The sequence below is a fragment of the Vigna radiata genome, chromosome 7 (genome assembly GCF_000741045.1).
Source record: "Vigna radiata var. radiata cultivar VC1973A chromosome 7, Vradiata_ver6, whole genome shotgun sequence".
NCBI lineage: Eukaryota > Viridiplantae > Streptophyta > Magnoliopsida > Fabales > Fabaceae > Vigna > Vigna radiata.
In genome coordinates this window covers 24,895,524-24,903,250 of record NC_028357.1, presented here as the reverse complement: position 1 = coordinate 24,903,250, position 7,727 = coordinate 24,895,524, and positions in this window count along the sequence as shown.

The window sequence follows — 7,727 nt, the reverse complement described above, 5'->3', positions numbered from 1 at the left end:
TAATAAAGTTACTTTGCTTCCCTGAGACTTTTGAGCTTTAATTGTCATACTGCTGCTTTGATTCTGCTCAATATTTAATCTGTTGTCTGCCTGCGATTAGGTATACGCTTAGTTGCCTAATCAGTGTCAATTCTTCGCTTAGTTGATTAGACTGTATGGTGGATGACTGATTAAATTTGTGCATTGCATTCGCTTAGTCTGTAATTTTGAAGACCGAATTAGCCTTCGCTTAGTTGGGTGATTCGTGTCGGATTTGGATTAGAGTAGTGTGTACTTGTCTTTAATCTGTAATTGGAAGCATAGTGATTGAGTTAATGACCAACCGTTTTCACATTCCGTTTTTACATTTCTTTTTACATTTATGTTTGCATTCGTGTTTTAATTTAATTTATCCGCATTCACAAACTTTTCAACAACCCCCCCGAACCTTCGTGTTTGACTTAATTCTCGAACCAGAGTTTGGTCCTTGAGAGACGACCTAGGAGTCACTTCCTAGTCTATACTGCATTCTTTTATGCACATTAAATTTTGCATGGGCGGCGACACCATCACTTCCTCTAGTGAAGTGGTTTCTTTTTTCTTTTTAGCTTGCAACTCATGCCACCATTCTGGATACCCATGTAACTTGAAACAAGTATCACGAGTGTGTCTAGCGTTTCCACAATGTGTGCACTTTCCTCCATCGAATGGACCTTTAGACTTCAAGATGGAGTTGTGTTTCCCAGCCACTAGTGTTGGTTGTTGACCGACTTTTGAGCCTTTAGTGGCCATAACCACACCACTTGTTATATACTCTGCCCCAGATGTCATCATTGTCTGACGAGTGTCTTCTCTTCGAACATATGCATAAGCCTGCTTGATCGTGGGAAATGGCTTCAGTTGGAGTATGTCACTTTGAATCTTACCAGTCGGTCGTCCAATCCATCGAGAAAGATATAAATTCTTTCCTCCTATAGCAAAGCATTGTATTTCTGTATATCTCTCGCGCATTCCATGGGATTAGGACGTCGAAAGTCTATCTCCCGCCACAACCCTTGTAGATCATTATATTTTTCAATCAGTCCCCCATTCTGCCGCATCCGGGTTACCTTCCGTCGAAGGTCGTAAACTTGTAACGTATCAGATCCATCAAAGTATGTCGTACCAATGGTGTCCCACACCTCTTTAGCAGTTGGAAAACGGATGAAGTTCCCCACCAGTGAAGGATCCATTGAGTGGATCAACCATCCTTTCACTATCGCATTCTCAGTTCGCCATTTACGGAATGCGGAATCAGTTTCCGATGGCGGAGGAAAAGATCCATCAATATATCCCAGCTTGTCTTTGCCTGAGATATACATCTCAGCCACCTGGGACCATAGGGCATAGTTGGAACCATCCAACTTGATGTTGATCGGTACTGTTGAAGAATCAGATATTGACGATGATGTGGGTTGCACTTTCGATAAAGCCTCCGTCATTTTGGCCGTAAGATTTTCCCAAATGGTCTTGACAACAGACACTTTTGATGGCCGCACCGAGGAATCGCCGTTCGTTGAAGAATCTCCCATTTTGGATGAATCACTAATCTATTTAGAGTTGTTTGGGTCCCAAGATTATGCTCTTGATACCATGTTAAAACAGAAGGTATTTTATTCACCTTGCTTTTTTATTGAGTCATTTACAGAGTATAAATAGATATAAGGAAGAGGAATTTTAGGAGCAATCTAGCCTATTCACTATGCTCTAGGCTAAACATAAACTTATCCCTTGATATACGAGATTTGACAACAATTAGAATAAAAGGTCCTAATTTTATGAGATTCTAATGACTCATGCCAACATTGAATTCACTTTTTTGTGTTGGTTTGTCTGATGAAGGAAACAAAGAAAACGGAAAAGATAGGGATACATGCGTGGAGGTTCTATATGTTAAGATATGTCAAATATTCTATTAGAAAATATTAGATAATAAAATATTGTGTTGGCAATAATTTAGAAATTATTATAATTTATGCATATTTATGCAGTTGTCATTCCTTTAACAGATAATGAATTATAGGACCCTTGTATGTATGTTACCCTACTCTTAGAAATAATCATCAGAAATATTCTTGAAATCTTTTTTATATATACCTGAAAGATGAGCCATAATAAAAAAACTGAAGCAACATCCAATACCACACTTAAGATTAATGTGCATATTCTTCCAAAATTTTTATTTCTATCCCATTGAAGAATGACAACATCATTGACCCGCTCATTGCTATTATTGTTCCTATCACCTTAGCTTTCCCTGCTGCGGTTTGCAAATAGAACTTTTCGTAACTACAAAAATAAATAAATTAGAATTTGGTAAAATATTATATAATTATCTTCCCATAAAAAGCAAAATAGTACATGAGTACGAAAACTGGTGAGTGGTGACTACATACCCGCACAGGAAGGAGAGTGTAAAAGTTACCATAGGAACAACATTGAAAACAACCTTAGCATATGTTGCTAATACCAACGCTATCGCGGTGAAAATAAGATTTTGCAATAAACTGATATTTTTCATTTTGTGGAGGTTGATTTTGGAATAAACTATTATTTTATTAGAAAATATTAGATAATCAAATATTATGTTGGCAAAAATTTAGGAATTATTATAATTTATGCATATTTGTGCAGTTATCATTCCTTTAACAGATGATGAATTATAGGACCCTTGTATGTATATATATGTTACCTTACTCTTGGAAATAATGAATCAGATTTATTCTTGAAATCTTTTTTATTTATACCTGAAAGATAAGCCATCATAAAAAAAAAAAAAAAACTAAAGCAACATCCAATACCACTTAAAACACCTATTCACTCTTTTCCATCAGATGCGTATATCTAATTGTTGTCCTTTTTACGCTTAAGATTAATGTGCATATTCTTCCAAATTTTTATTTCTATCCCATTGAAGAATGACAACATCATTGACCCGCTCATTGCTATTATTGTTCCCATCACCTTAGTTTTTCCTGCTGCGGTTTGCAAATAGAACTTTTCGTAGCTACAAAAAAAAATTAGAAATCCATGAAATATTTCATAACTATCTTCCTATAAAAAGCAAAAAAGTACATGAGTATGAAAACTGGTGAGTGGTGACTACTTACCCGCACAGGAAGGAGAGGGTGAAAGTTACCATAGGAACAACGTTGAAAACAGCGTTAGCATATGTTGCTAATACCAACACTATCGCGGTGAAAAAAAGAGTTTGGAATGGAATAAACTGTTATTTTCCATTTTGTGGAGGTTGATTTTGGAATAAACTATTATTATATTAGAAAATATTAGATAATCAAATATTATGTTGACAATAATTTAAGAATTATTATAATTTGTGCATATTTGTGCAATTATCATTCCTTTAACACATATGAATTATAGGACCCTTGTATGTATATATATGTTACCCTACTCTTGGAAACAATACATCAGAATTATTCTTCAAATCCCTTTTATATATATACCTGAAAGATGAGCCATAATAAAAAAACTGAAGCAACATCCAATACCACTTAAAACACCTATTCACTTTTTTCCATCATATGCGCATATCTAATTGTTATCCTTTTTATGCTTAAGATTAATGTGCATATTCTTCCAAATTTTTATTTCTATCCCATTGAAGAATGAAAGCATCATTGACTTGCTCATTGCTATTATTGTTCCCATCACCTTAGCTTTTCCTGCTGCGGTTTGCAAATAGAACTTTTCCTAGCTACAAAAACCAAATTAGAAATCGGTGAAATATTTCATAACTATCTTCCTATAAAAAGAAAAATAGTACACGAGCATGAAAACTGGTGAGTGGTGATTACGTACTCGCACAGGAAGGAGAGGGTGAAAGTTACCATAGGAACAACGTTGATTAGGGCTTTGAAATCAAGTTATTGTGCAAATTAATTTTACAATAAGGACAAAGTGGTGAAGGCTAAATATTTTGCATCAACCATACCAAAATAATCCTTAAAGAAATGTCATCACAAGCACCTTGCATGTCAACTTGGGTCTGTTCTTTCTGATTTGATCAACAAAATAGAAGAAAAAAGAAACCAATATTTGATTTTCTCCAATGTGTTAAAGTACTAACATGGGTTAAAGATGCATAAACTATGATGTAAGGATTAGGAAATGAAATAAGTTATAGTGTGTTAATTCACCTCTCCAAAATAAGAGCATGAATAAAAGTAATAGTAGCTTCAAAAATGAGACGATAGGAACTGAATACTTTATTGTTGATTCCATCAGTTATGGCAAGGCTAGCAATCACATTATTTCCAGAATATGCAATCTGCACCAACATCATCAATAATGAAGGCTTCAAGTCTTGCACCATTTTCACTATACGGTTCATTATATTCAGTTTTATGTGTTGGTTTGTTTGATGAAGGAAACAAAGAAAACAGAAAAGATAGGGATATATGTTGAGGTTCTATATATAAGTTAAGATATGTCAATTATCCTATTAGAAAATATTAGATAATCAAATATTGTGTTGGCAATAATTTAGGAATTATTATAATTGATGCAGATTTGTGCAGTTGTCATTCCTTTAGTAGATGATTAATTATAGGACCTTTGTTCGTATATATGTGTTACCCTACTCTTTGAAATAATACATCAAAATTACTCTTTAAATCTTTTTCATATATACTTGAATGATGAGCCCTACTGAAAAACTAAAGCAACGTCCAATACCACTTACAACACCTATCCACTCTTTTTTCCATCAGATGCTCTTATCTAATTGTTGTCCTTTTTATGCATAAGATTAATGTGCATATTCTTCCAAATTTTTATTTCTATCCCATTTAAGAATAAGAGCATCATTGACCCACATTCCCTGTTACGGTTTGCAAATTGAACTTTTCGTAAGTACAAAAAAAAAATCATAAATCAGTGATATATTTCAATAACTCTGTTCCCACAAAAAGAAAAATAGTACACGAGTATGATAATTGGTGAGTGGTGACTACGTACCCACACACGAAGAAGAGGATGAAAGAGACCACAAGAACCATGTTGAAAATAGCAATAACATATGTTGCTGATACCAATGTTATCGCGGTGAAAAAAAGATTTTGGAATAAACTCCCACCACTGTTCATTTATGTCATCAACAAACATTATTTGAAATAAAGTTATTGTACAAATTAATTTAATAAGGACAAAGAGGTGAAGGCTGAATAGTTTGCATCAACCATACCCAAATAATCCTTAAAGAAATGTCAACACAAACACCTTGCATGTCAACTTGGGTCTGTTCTTTCTTATTTGATCAATGAAATAGAAGAAAAAAGAAACCAATATTTGATTTTCTCTATTATGTCAAAATACTAACATGGGTCAAAGATTCATAAACTATGATGTAAGGATTACGAAATGATAGTGTGTTAATTCACCTATCGAAAGTAAGAGCTTGAATAAAAGTGTTAGTAACTTCAAAAATGAGACTTAGACACTGAATACTCTAATGCTGATTGCATCAGTTATGGTGAGGCCAGCAATCACATTATTTCCAGAATATGCAAGCTGCACCAACATCATCAATAAGGAAGGCTTCAAGTCTTGCACCACTTTCACTATAGGGTTCATTGTATTCTGTTTTCTGTGTTGGTTTATTTGATGAAGGAAACAAAGAAAACGGAAAAGATAGGGATACATGTGTGGAGGTTCTATATGTTAAGATATGTCAAATATTCTATTAGAAAATATTAGATAATCAAATATTGTGTTGGCAATAATTTAGGAATTATTATAATTTGTGCAAATTTGTGCAGTTGTCATTCCTTCAAGAGATGATGAATTATAGGATCCTTGTATGTATGTATGTATATATATATATATATATATATATATATATATATATATATATATATATATATATATATATATATATATATATATATATATATATATATATATATATATATGTTACCTTACTCTTTGAAATAATACATCCGAATTATTCTTTAAACCCTTTTTATATATACTTGAATGATGAGTCATACTGAAAAACTGAAGCAACATCCAATACCACTTAAAACACATATCTATTATTTTCCATCATATGCTCTTATCTGATTGTTGTCCTTTTTATGCATAAGATTAATGTGCATATTCTTCCAAATTTTTATTTTTATCCCATTGAAGAATGATAACATCATTAACTGTAATTATCGTTCCCATCACCTTAGTTTTCATTGTTGCAGTTTGCAAATTTAACTTTTCGTAGTTACAAAAAAAAAAAAAAATCATTATATTTCTGAACTCTCTATGCACCAAAAGCAAAATAGTATATGAGTGTGAAAATTGGTAAGTGATGACTACATACCTGTAGTAGAAGAAGGAGGGGATAAGAGTGACCACAGAAACCTGCTTAAAAACAATATTAACATATATTGCTGATACCAGTACTATGGCGGTAAAAAAAAAGATTTTTGATATAAATTCCCAACCACTGTTATATCATCAACAAACATTATTTAAAATTAAGTAATTATACAAATTAGTTTAATAATAAAGAAAAAAAAAGACTTACGTTTTGAACTGAAGAAAATAGTACGTAAATTACAAAAGAGAAAAAAAAAAACAGCACAATATTGATACTTGTGAGAATATCTTAATTTAATTAAAATAAATGTTCTAATCGTAATAATACCACGAACAAAATAAATTATTAAAATTACATTATTATTTTCTAATAAAAAATACAATGTCTATACATAATAAAACTACAATAATTATAATTAGATGAGACTATTCTTTCACTGAGTAAAAAAATTTATCCATGTATTGATTAATAACTATTGACACATTAAACGTATTGCTCAATTAATTAATTATACAAGTTTTACAATACAAATTATATATGTTTGTTGATTCATATGGTAAAGGATTTTTTTATTAATATTAAATGAGTGTGTTTATACACTAAGTCTACAAGTTAGATTATTTTGTAAAAGTTTTGTCTATGCATTAATTATACATGTTTAACAACATTACTATACTAGTTTATTAATATATTGATTAGACAATATAATAATATATAGTATGTCCTGATTATACAAATATATCAAATAAGTATAAATTCTTATAAATAATCATAATTATTTAATTACAATTTTTATTTAAATATTTTCTTTAATTATTTAAATCTTTTATAATATTATCAAACATTTTATTTCACCATCACATTTTAAAAAGTATAAATAATCATAATTCATATACATAATAATATTATAAATATTTCATTCAAATATAATAATAAGTATGTTATTTATTTTGTAATGAAAATATTGATTATAAAAAGAAAAAATATCCAAATACGGGTCTCAAACTTGTTTGAATTAAAAAAAAAGTTATTAAAAGGTTAAATTTGGATAAATATTGTGTACACTAAAATGTTGCATCCATTTTATTAATAGTAAATATATTACTAAAGAAAACACATAACTTTCTTTTTATGATAATAAAATTATTATTATGAAAACAAATATAAATAATTTTTGCAACTATAGTATTGATAGGTTTTTAGTTATTTTGTAGATATTTCTTTTATAAATAGTTATTTTAGTTTTAAACAATAGTTAAATTAAAAAAACAATTAAATTAAAACATAGTTAAATTAAAAAATATTAATTTGAAAGAACAATCTCTTAAAGTTTAAAATTGATAAAATATATATATATATATATATATATATATAT